The following is a 12,837-nucleotide window of genomic DNA, read 5'->3' as shown; positions in this document are numbered from 1 at the left end:
GACGGACATATTTCGAGATATTTCTTCTTCTTGTTGTTCTTCTTCTGCACAGCTAAGCTGGAAGTGGCATTTGCAGCTCGCAATAGTGCAGAGTTATCTCAAAGATAGGGGCCACGGTGTTTCTGTATCTCTATTATGTTGGTGCGGCTTCGGAACTTTTAAATATCTTGATATATCTCGAGAACTACGCATCTGATCAAAAAATATCGTAGAACATAAAAAGTAGGAAACTTAATTCTCTACAAATAAGGTCTCTAAACGTTTTGCCATAGCTCGCATGGTTTCCGAGATATTTGCAGATTTATCTCAAGGGAAGGGGCCTGACGGACATATTTCGAGATATTCCTTCTTCTTGTTGTTCTTCTTCTGCACAGCTAAGCTGGAAGTGGCATTTGCAGCTCGCAATAGTGCAGAGTTACCTCAAAGAAAGGGGCCACGGTGTTTCTGTATCTCTATTATGTTGGTGCCGCTTCGGAACTTTTAAATATCAGGATATATCTCGAGAACTACGCATCTGATCAAAAAATATCATAGAACATAAAAAGTAGGAAACTTAATTCTCTACAAAAATGGTCTCTTAACATTTTGCCATAGCTCGCTTGGTTTCCGAGATATTTGCAGATTTATCTCAAGGGAAGGGGCCTGACGGACATATTTCGAGATATTTCTTCTTCTTGTTGTTCTTCTTCTGCACAGCTAAGCTGGAAGTGGCATTTGCAGCTCGCAGTAGTGCAGAGTTATCTCAAAGAAAGGGGCCACGGTGTTTCTGTATCTCTATTATGTTGGTGCGGCTTCGGAACTTTTAAATATCTTGATATATTTCGAGAACTACGCATCTGATCAGAAAATATCATAGAACATAAAAAGTAGGAAACTTAATTCTCTACAAAAAAGATCTCTTAACATTTTGCCATAGCTCGCTTCGTTTCCGAGATATTTGCAGATTTATCTCAAGGGAAGGGGCCTGACGGACATATTTCGAGATATTTCTTCTTCTTGTTGTTCTTCTTCTGCACAGCTAAGCTGGAAGTGGCATTTGCAGCGCGCAATAGTGCAGAGTTATCTCAAAGAAAGGGGCCACGGTGTTTCTGTATCTCTATTATGTTGGTGCGGCTTCGGAACTTTTAAATATCTTGATATATCTCGAGAACTACGCATCTGTTCAAAAAATTTCATAGAGCATAAAAAGTAGGAATCCTAATTTTCTACAAAAAAGGTCTCTTAACATTTTGCCGTAGCTCGCTTCGTTTCCGAGATATTTGCAGATTTATCTCAAGGGAAGGGGCCTGACGGACATATTTCCAGATATTTCTTCTTCTTGTTGTTCTTCTTCTGCACAGCTAAGCTGGAAGTGGCATTTGCAGCTCGCAATAGTGCAGAGTTATCTCAAAGAAAGGGGCCACGGTGTTTCTGTATCTCTATTATGTTGGTGCGGCTTCGGAACTTTTAAATATCTTGATATATCTCGAGAACTACGCATCTGATCGAAAAATATCATAGAACATAAATTGTAGGAATCCTAATTTTCTACAAAAAAGGTCTCTTAACATTTTGCCGTAGCTCGCTTCGTTTCCGAGATATTTGCAGATTTATCTCAAGGGAAGGGGCCTGACGGACATATTTCCAGATATTTCTTCTTCCTGTTGTTCTTCGTCTGCACAGCTAAGCTGGAAGTGGCATTTGCAGCTCGCAATAGTGCAGAGTTATCTCAAAGAAAGGGGCCACGGTGTTTCTGTATCTCTATTATGTTGGTGCGGCTTCGGAACTTTTAAATATCTTGATATATCTCGAGAACTACGCATCTGTTCAAAAAATATCATAGAACATAAAAAGTAGGAATCCTAATTTTCTACAAAAAAGGTCTCTTAACATTTTGCCGTAGCTCGCTTCGTTTCCGAGATATTTGCAGATTTATCTCAAGGGAAGGGGCCTGACGGACATATTTCGAGATATTTCTTCTTCTTGTTGTTCTTCTTCTGCACAGCTAAGCTGGAAGTGGCATTTACAGCTCGCAATAGTGCAGAGTTATCTTAAAGAAAGGGGCCACGGTGTTTCTGTATCTCTATTATGTTGGTGCGGCTTCGGAACTTTTAAATATCTTGATATATCTCGAGAACTACGCATCTGATCAAAAAATATCATAGAACATGAAAAGTAGGAAACTTAATTCTCTACAAAAAAGGTCTCTTAACATTTTGCCATAGCTCTCTTCGTTTCCGAGATATTTGCAGATTTATCTCAAGGGAAGGGGCCTGACGGACATATTTCGAGATATTTCTTCTTCTTGTTGTTCTTCTTCTGCACAGCTAAGCTGGAAGTGGCATTTGCGGCTCGCACTAGTGCAGAGTTATCTCAAAGAAAGGGGCCACGGTGTTTCTGTATCTCTATTATGTTGGTGCGGCTTCGGAACTTTTAAATATCTCGATGTATCTCGAAAACTACGCTTCTGATCAAAAAATATCATAGAACATAAATTGTAGGAAACATAATTCTCTACAAAAAAGTTCTCTTAACATTTTGCCATAGCTCGCTTCGTTTCCGAGATATTTGCAGATATATCTCAAGGGAAGGGGCCTGACGGACATATTTCGAGATATTTCTTCTTCTTGTTGTTCTTCTTCTGCACAGCTAAGCTGGAAGTGGCATTTACAGCTCGCAATAGTGCAGAGTTATCTCAAAGAAAGGGGCCACGGTGTTTCTGTATCTCTATTATGTTGGTGCGGCTTCGGAACTTTTAAATATCTTGATATATCTCGAGAACTACGCATCTGATCAAAAAATATCATAGAACATGAAAAGTAGGAAACTTAATTCTCTACAAAAAAGGTCTCTTAACATTTTGCCATAGCTCTCTTCGTTTCCGAGATATTTGCAGATTTATCTCAAGGGAAGGGGCCTGACGGACATATTTCGAGATATTTCTTCTTCTTGTTGTTCTTCTTCTGCACAGCTAAGCTGGAAGTGGCATTTGCGGCTCGCACTAGTGCAGAGTTATCTCAAAGAAAGGGGCCACGGTGTTTCTGTATCTCTATTATGTTGGTGCGGCTTCGGAACTTTTAAATATCTTGATATATCTCGAGAACTAGGCGTCTGATCAAAAAATATCATAGAACATAAAAAGTAGGAAACTTAATTCTCTACAAAAACGGTCTCTTAACATTTTGCCATAGCTCGCTTCGTTTCCGAGATATTTGCAGATATATCTCAAGGGAAGGGGCCTGACGGACATATTCCGAGATATTTCTTCTTCTTGTTGTTCCTCTTCCGCACAGCTAAGCTGGAAGTGGCATTTGCAGGTCGCAATAGTGCAGAGTTATCTCAAAGAAAGGGGCCACGGTGTTTCTGTATCTCTATTATGTTGGTGCGGCTTCGGAACTTTTAAATATCTCGATATATCTCGAAAACTACGCTTCTGATCAAAAAATATCAGAGAACGTAAATTGTAGGAAACATAATTCTCTACAAAAAAGGTCTCTTAACATTTTGCCATAGCTCGCTTCGTTTCCGAGATATTTGCAGATTTATCTCAAGGGAAGGGGCCTGACGGACATATTTCGAGATATTTCTTCTTCTTGTTGTTCTTCTTCTGCACAGCTAAGCTGGAAGTGGCATTTGCAGCTCGCAATAGTGCAGAGTTATCTCAAAGAAAGGGGCCACGGTGTTTCTGTATCTCTATTATGTTGGTGCGGCTTCGGAACTTTTAAATATCTTGATATATCACGAGAACTACGCATCTCATCAACAAATATCGTAGAACATAAAAAGTAGGAAACTTAATTCTCTACAAATAAGGTCTCTAAACGTTTTGCCATAGCTCGCATGGTTTCCGAGATATTTGCAGATTTATCTCAAGGGAAGGGGCCTGACGGACATATTTCGAGATATTTCTTCTTCTTGTTGTTCTTCTTCTGCACAGCTAAGCTGGAAGTGGCATTTGCAGCTCGCAGTAGTGCAGAGTTATCTCAAAGAAAGGGGCCACGGTGTTTCTGTATCTCTATTATGTTGGTGCGGCTTCGGAACTTTTAAATATCTTGATATATTTCGAGAACTACGCATCTGATCAGAAAATATCATAGAACATAAAAAGTAGGAAACTTAATTCTCTACAAAAAAGATCTCTTAACATTTTGCCATAGCTCGCTTCGTTTCCGAGATATTTGCAGATTTATCTCAAGGGAAGGGGCCTGACGGACATATTTCGAGATATTTCTTCTTCTTGTTGTTCTTCTTCTGCACAGCTAAGCTGGAAGTGGCATTTGCAGCGCGCAATAGTGCAGAGTTATCTCAAAGAAAGGGGCCACGGTGTTTCTGTATCTCTATTATGTTGGTGCGGCTTCGGAACTTTTAAATATCTTGATATATCTCGAGAACTACGCATCTGTTCAAAAAATATCATAGAGCATAAAAAGTAGGAATCCTAATTTTCTACAAAAAAGGTCTCTTAACATTTTGCCGTAGCTCGCTTCGTTTCCGAGATATTTGCAGATTTATCTCAAGGGAAGGGGCCTGACGGACATATTTCCAGATATTTCTTCTTCTTGTTGTTCTTCTTCTGCACAGCTAAGCTGGAAGTGGCATTTGCAGCTCGCAATAGTGCAGAGTTATCTCAAAGAAAGGGGCCACGGTGTTTCTGTATCTCTATTATGTTGGTGCGGCTTCGGAACTTTTAAATATCTTGATATATCTCGAGAACTACGCATCTGATCGAAAAATATCATAGAACATAAATTGTAGGAAACATAATTCTCTACAAAAAAGGTCTCTTAACATTTTGCCGTAGCTCGCTTCGTTTCCGAGATATTTGCAGATTTATCTCAAGGGAAGGGGCCTGACGGACATATTTCCTGATATTTCTTCTTCTTGTTGTTCTTCGTCTGCACAGCTAAGCTGGAAGTGGCATTTGCAGCTCGCAATAGTGCAGAGTTATCTCAAAGAAAGGGGCCACGGTGTTTCTGTATCTCTATTATGTTGGTGCGGCTTCGGAACTTTTAAATATCTTGATATATCTCGAGAACTACGCATCTGTTCAAAAAATATCATAGAACATAAAAAGTAGGAATCCTAATTTTCTACAAAAAAGGTCTCTTAACATTTTGCCGTAGCTCGCTTCGTTTCCGAGATATTTGCAGATTTATCTCAAGGGAAGGGGCCTGACGGACATATTTCCAGATATTTCTTCTTCTTGTTGTTCCTCTTCCGCACAGCTAAGCTGGAAGTGGCATTTGCAGGTCGCAATAGTGCAGAGTTACCTCAAAGAAAGGGGCCACGGTGTTTCTGTATCTCTATTATGTTGGTGCCGCTTCGGAACTTTTAAATATCAGGTTATATCTCGAGAACTACGCATCTGATCAAAAAATATCATAGAACATAAAAAGTAGGAAACTTAATTCTCTACAAAATAGGTCTCTTAACATTTTGCCATAGCTCGCTTCGTTTCCGAGATATTTGCAGATTTATCTCAAGGGAAGGGGCCTAACGGACATATTTCGAGATATTTCTTCTTCTTGTTGTTCTTCTTCTGCACAGCTAAACTGGAAGTGGCATTTCCAGCTCGCAATAGTGCAGAGTTATCTCAAAGAGAGGGGCCACGGTGTTTCTGTATCTCTATTATGTTGGTGCGGCTTCGGAACTTTTAAATATCTCGATGTATCTCGAAAACTACGCTTCTGATCAAAAAATATCATAGAACATAAATTGTAGGAAACATAATTCTCTACAAAAAAGGTCTCTTAACATTTTGCCATAGCTCGCTTCGTTTCCGAGATATTTGCAGATATATCTCAAGGGAAGGGGCCTGACGGACAGATTTCGAGATATTTCTTCTTCTTGTTGTTCTTCTTCTGCACAGCTAAACTGGAAGTGGCATTTCCAGCTCGCAATAGTGCAGGGTTATCTCAAAGAGAGGGGCCACGGTGTTTCTGTATCTCTATTATGTTGGTGCGGCTTCGGAACTTTTAAATATCTTGATATATCTCGAGAACTACGCATCTGATCAAAAAATATCATAGAAGATAAAAAGTAGGAAGCTTAATTCTCTACAAAAAAGGTCTCTTAACATTTTGCCATAGCTCGCTTCGTTTCCGAGATATTTGCAGATTTATCTCAAGGGAAGGGGCCTGACGGACATATTTCGAGATATTTCTTCTTCTTGTTGTTCTTCTTCTGCACAGCTAAGCTGGAAGTGGCATTTGCGGCTCGCACTAGTGCAGAGTTATCTCAAAGAAAGGGGCCACGGTGTTTCTGTATCTCTATTATGTTGGTGCGGCTTCGGAACTTTTAAATATCTCGATGTATCTCGAAAACTACGCTTCTGATCAAAAAATATCATACAACATAAATTGTAGGAAACATAATTCTCTACAAAAAAGGTCTCTTAACATTTTGCCATAGCTCGCTTCGTTTCCGAGATATTTGCAGATATATCTCAAGGGAAGGGGCCTGACGGACATATTTCGAGATATTTCTTCTTCTTGTTGTTCTTCTTCTGCACAGCTAAGCTGGAAGTGGCATTTACAGCTCGCACTAGTGCAGAGTTATCTCAAAGAAAGGGGCCACGGTGTTTCTGTATCTCTATTATGTTGGTGCGGCTTCGGAACTTTTAAATATCTCGATGTATCTCGAAAACTACGCTTCTGATCAAAAAATATCATAGAACATAAATTGTAGGAAACATAATTCTCTACAAAAAATGTCTCTTAACGTTTTGCCATAGCTCGCTTCGTTTCCGAGATATTTGCAGATTTATCTCAAGGGAAGGGGCCTGACGGACATATTTCGAGATATTTCTTCTTCTTGTTGTTCTTCTTCTGCACAGCTAAGCTGGAAGTGGCATTTGCGGCTCGCACTAGTGCAGAGTTATCTCAAAGAAAGGGGCCACGGTGTTTCTGTATCCCTATTATGTTGGTGCGGCTTCGGAACTTTTAAATATCTCGATGTATCTCGAAAACTACGCTTCTGATCAAAAAATATCATAGAACATAAATTGTAGGAAACATAATTCTCTACAAAAAAGGTCTCTTAACATTTTGCCATAGCTCGCTTCGTTTCCGAGATATTTGCAGATATATCTCAAGGGAAGGGGCCTGACGGACATATTTCGAGATATTTCTTCTTCTTGTTGTTCTTCTTCTGCACAGCTAAGCTGGAAGTGGCATTTGCGGCTCGCACTAGTGCAGAGTTATCTCAAAGAAAGGGGCCACGGTGTTTCTGTATCTCTATTATGTTGGTGCGGCTTCGGAACTTTTAAATATCTCGATGTATCTCGAAAACTACGCTTCTGATCAAAAAATATCATAGAACATAAATTGTAGGAAACATAATTCTCTACAAAAAAGGTCTCTCAACATATTGCCATAGCTCGCTTCGTTTCCGAGATATTTGCAGATATATCTCAAGGGAAGGGGCCTGACGGACAGATTTCGAGATATTTCTTCTTCTTGTTGTTCTTCTTCTGCACAGCTAAACTGGAAGTGGCATTTCCAGCTCGCAATAGTGCAGAGTTATCTCAAAGAGAGGGGCCACGGTGTTTCTGTATCTCTATTATGTTGGAGCGGCTTCGGAACTTTTAAATATCTTGATATATCTCGAGAACTACGCATCTGATCAAAAAATATCATAGAAGATAAAAAGTAGGAAGCTTAATTCTCTACAAAAAAGGTCTCTTCACATTTTGCCATAGCTCGCTTCGTTTCCGAGATATTTGCAGATTTATCTCAAGGGAAGGGGCCTGACGGACATATTTCGAGATATTTCTTCTTCTTGTTGTTCTTCTTCTGCACAGCTAAGCTGGAAGTGGCATTTGCGGCTCGCACTAGTGCAGAGTTATCTCAAAGAAAGGGGCCACGGTGTTTCTGTATCTCTATTATGTTGGTGCGGCTTCGGAACTTTTAAATATCTCGATGTATCTCGAAAACTACGCTTCTGATCAAAAAATATCATAGAGCATAAATTGTAGGAAACAGAATTCTCTACAAAAAAGGTCTCTTAACATTTTGCCATAGCTCGCTTCGTTTGCGAGATATTTGCAGATTTATCTCAAGGGAAGGGGCCTAACGGACATATTTCGAGATATTTCTTCTTCTTGTTGTTCTTCTTCTGCACAGCTAAACTGGAAGTGGCATTTCCAGCTCGCAATAGTGCAGAGTTATCTCAAAGAGAGGGGCCACGGTGTTTCTGTATCTCTATTATGTTGGTGCGGCTTCGGAACTTTTAAATATCTTGATATATTTCGAGAACTACGCATCTGATCAAAAAATATCATAGAAGATAAAAAGTAGGAAGCTTAATTCTCTACAAAAAAGGTCTCTTAACATTTTGCCATAGCTCGCTTCGTTTCCGAGATATTTGCAGATTTATCTCAAGGGAAGGGGCCTGACGGACATATTTCGAGATATTTCTTCTTCTTGTTGTTCTTCTTCTGCACAGCTAAGCTGGAAGTGGCATTTGCGGCTCGCACTAGTGCAGAGTTATCTCAAAGAAAGGGGCCACGGTGTTTCTGTATCTCTATTATGTTGGTGCGGCTTCGGAACTTTTAAATATCTCGATATATCTCGAAAACTACGCTTCTGATCAAAAAATATCATAGAGCATAAATTGTAGGAAACAGAATTCTCTACAAAAAAGGTCTCTTAACATTTTGCCATAGCTCGCTTCGTTTCCGAGATATTTGCAGATATATCTCAAGGGAAGGGGCCTGACGGACATATTTCGAGATATTTCTTCTTCTTGTTGTCCTTCTTCTGCACAGCTAAGCTGGAAGTGGCATTTGCGGCTCGCACTAGTGCAGAGTTATCTCAAAGAAAGGGGCCACGGTGTTTCTGTATCTCTATTATGTTGGTGCGGCTTCGGAACTTTTAAATATCTCGATGTATCTCGAAAACTACGCTTCTGATCAAAAAATACCATAGAACATAAATTGTAGGAAACATAATTCTCTACAAAAAAGGTCTCTTAACATTTTGCCATAGCTCGCTTCGTTTCCGAGATATTTGCAGATATATCTCAAGGGAAGGGGCCTGACGGACATATTTCGAGATATTTCTTCTTCTTGTTGTTCTTCTTCTGCACAGCTAAGCTGGAAGTGGCATTTACAGCTCGCAATAGTGCAGAGTTATCTCAAAGAAAGGGGCCACGGTGTTTCTGTATCTCTATTATGTTGGTGCGGCTTCGGAACTTTTAAATATCTTGATATATCTCGAGAACTACGCATCTGATCAAAAAATATCATAGAAGGTAAAAAGTAGGAAACTTAATTCTCTACAAAAAAGGTCTCTTAACATTTTGCCATAGCTCGCTTCGTTTCCGAGATATTTGCAGATTTATCTCAAGGGAAGGGGCCTGACGGACATATTTCGAGATATTTCTTCTTCTTGTTGTTCTTCTTCTGCACAGCTAAGCTGGAAGTGGCATTTGCGGCTCGCACTAGTGCAGAGTTATCTCAAGGAAAGGGGCCACGGTGTTTCTGTATCTCTATTATGTTGGTGCGGCTTCGGAACTTTTAAATATCTCGATGTATCTCGAAAACTACGCTTCTGATCAAAAAATATCATGGAGCATAAATTGTAGGAAACATAATTCTCTACAAAAAAGGTCTCTTAACATTTTGCCATAGCTCGCTTCGTTTCCGAGATATTTGCAGATTCAGCTCAAAGGAACTGGCCTGACGGACATATTTCGAGATATTTCTTCTTCTTGTTGTTCTTCTTCTGCACAGCTAAGCTGGAAGTGGCATTTACAGCTCGCAATAGTGCAGAGTTATCTCAAAGAAAGGGGCCACGGTGTTTCTGTATCTCTATTATGTTGGTGCGGCTTCGGAACTTTTAAATATCTTGATATATCTCGAGAACTACGCATCTGATCAAAAAATATCATAGAAGATAAAAAGTAGGAAACTTAATTCTCTACAAAAAAGGTCTCTTAACATTTTGCCATAGCTCGCTTCGTTTCCGAGATATTTGCCGATTTATCTCAAGGGAAGGGGCCTGACGGACATATTTCGAGATATTTCTTCTTCTTGTTGTTCTTCTTCTGCACAGCTAAGCTGGAAGTGGCATTTGCGGCTCGCACTAGTGCAGAGTTATCTCAAAGAAAGGGGCAACGGTGTTTCTGTATCTCTATTTTGTTGGTGCGGCTTCGGAACTTTTAAATATCTTGATATATCTCGAGAACTACGCATCTGATCAAAAAATATCATAGAACATAAAAAGTAGGAAACTTAATTCTCTACAAAAAAGGTCTCTTAACATTTTGCCATAGCTCGCTTCGTTTCCGAGATATTTGCAGATTTATCTCAAGGGAAGGGGCCTGACGGACATATTTCGAGATACTTCTTCTTCTTGTTGTTCTTCTTCTGCACAGCTAAGCTGGAAGTGGCATTTGCGGCTCGCACTAGTGCAGAGTTATCTCAAAGAAAGGGGCCACGGTGTTCCTGTATCCCTATTATGTTGGTGCGGCTTCGGAACTTTTAAATATCTCGATATATCTCGAAAACTACGCTTCTGATCAAAAAATATCATAGAACATAAATTGTAGGAAACATAATTCTCTACAAAAAATGTCTCTTAACATTTTGACATAGCTCGCTTGGTTTCCGAGATATTTGCAGATTCAGCTCAAAGGAACTGGCCTGACGGACATATTTCGAGATATTTCTTCTTCTTGTTGTTCTTCTTCTGCACAGCTAAGCTGGAAGTGGCATTTACAGCTCGCAATAGTGCAGAGTTATCTCAAAGAAAGGGGCCACGGTGTTTCTGTATCTCTATTATGTTGGTGCGGCTTCGGAACTTTTAAATATCTTGATATATCTCGAGAACTACGCATCTGATCAAAAAATATCATAGAAGATAAAAAGTAGGAAACTTAATTCTCTACAAAAAAGGTCTCTTAACATTTTGCCATAGCTCGCTTCGTTTCCGAGATATTTGCCGATTTATCTCAAGGGAAGGGGCCTGACGGACATATTTCGAGATATTTCTTCTTCTTGTTGTTCTTCTTCTGCACAGCTAAGCTGGAAGTGGCATTTGCGGCTCGCACTAGTGCAGAGTTATCTCAAAGAAAGGGGCAACGGTGTTTCTGTATCTCTATTTTGTTGGTGCGGCTTCGGAACTTTTAAATATCTTGATATATCTCGAGAACTACGCATCTGATCAAAAAATATCATAGAACATAAAAAGTAGGAAACTTAATTCTCTACAAAAAAGGTCTCTTAACATTTTGCCATAGCTCGCTTCGTTTCCGAGATATTTGCAGATTTATCTCAAGGGAAGGGGCCTGACGGACATATTTCGAGATACTTCTTCTTCTTGTTGTTCTTCTTCTGCACAGCTAAGCTGGAAGTGGCATTTGCGGCTCGCACTAGTGCAGAGTTATCTCAAAGAAAGGGGCCACGGTGTTCCTGTATCCCTATTATGTTGGTGCGGCTTCGGAACTTTTAAATATCTCGATATATCTCGAAAACTACGCTTCTGATCAAAAAATATCATAGAACATAAATTGTAGGAAACATAATTCTCTACAAAAAATGTCTCTTAACATTTTGACATAGCTCGCTTGGTTTCCGAGATATTTGCAGATTCAGCTCAAAGGAACTGGCCTGACGGACATATTTCGAGATATTTCTTCTTCTTGTTGTTCTTCTTCTGCACAGCTAAGCTGGAAGTGGCATTTACAGCTCGCAATAGTGCAGAGTTATCTCAAAGAAAGGGGCCACGGTGTTTCTGTATCTCTATTATGTTGGTGCGGCTTCGGAACTTTTAAATATCTTGATATATCTCGAGAACTACGCATCTGATCAAAAAATATCATAGAAGATAAAAAGTAGGAAACTTAATTCTCTACAAAAAAGGTCTCTTAACATTTTGCCATAGCTCGCTTCGTTTCCGAGATATTTGCCGATTTATCTCAAGGGAAGGGGCCTGACGGACATATTTCGAGATATTTCTTCTTCTTGTTGTTCTTCTTCTGCACAGCTAAGCTGGAAGTGGCATTTGCGGCTCGCACTAGTGCAGAGTTATCTCAAAGAAAGGGGCAACGGTGTTTCTGTATCTCTATTTTGTTGGTGCGGCTTCGGAACTTTTAAATATCTTGATATATCTCGAGAACTACGCATCTGATCAAAAAATATCATAGAACATAAAAAGTAGGAAACTTAATTCTCTACAAAAAAGGTCTCTTAACATTTTGCCATAGCTCGCTTCGTTTCCGAGATATTTGCAGATTTATCTCAAGGGAAGGGGCCTGACGGACATATTTCGAGATACTTCTTCTTCTTGTTGTTCTTCTTCTGCACAGCTAAGCTGGAAGTGGCATTTGCGGCTCGCACTAGTGCAGAGTTATCTCAAAGAAAGGGGCCACGGTGTTTCTGTATCTCTATTATGTTGGTGCGGCTTCGGAACTTTTAAATATCTCGATATATCTCGAAAACTACACTTCTGATCAAAAAATATCATAGAACATAAATTGTAGGAAACAGAATTCTCTACAAAAAAGGTCTCTTAACATTTTGCCATAGCTCGCTTCGTTTCCGAGATATTTGCAGATATATCTCAAGGGAAGGGGCCTGACGGACATATTTCGAGATATTTCTTCTTCTTGTTGTTCTTCTTCTGCACAGCTAAGCTGGAAGTGGCATTTGCGGCTCGCACTAGTGCAGAGTTATCTCAAAGAAAGGGGCCACGGTGTTTCTGTATCTCTATTATGTTGGTGCGGCTTCGGAACTTTTAAATATCTTGATATATCTCGAGAACTACGCATCTGATCAAAAAATATCATAGAATATAAAAAGTAGGAAACTTAATTCTCTACAAAAAAGGTCTCTTAACATTTTGCCATAGCTCGCTT

This window comes from Osmia lignaria, unplaced genomic scaffold (assembly GCF_051020975.1).
Source record: "Osmia lignaria lignaria isolate PbOS001 unplaced genomic scaffold, iyOsmLign1 scaffold0006, whole genome shotgun sequence".
NCBI lineage: Eukaryota > Metazoa > Arthropoda > Insecta > Hymenoptera > Megachilidae > Osmia > Osmia lignaria.
The sequence above is the reverse complement of the archived record's forward strand: the minus strand, read 5'-3'. Positions refer to the sequence as shown.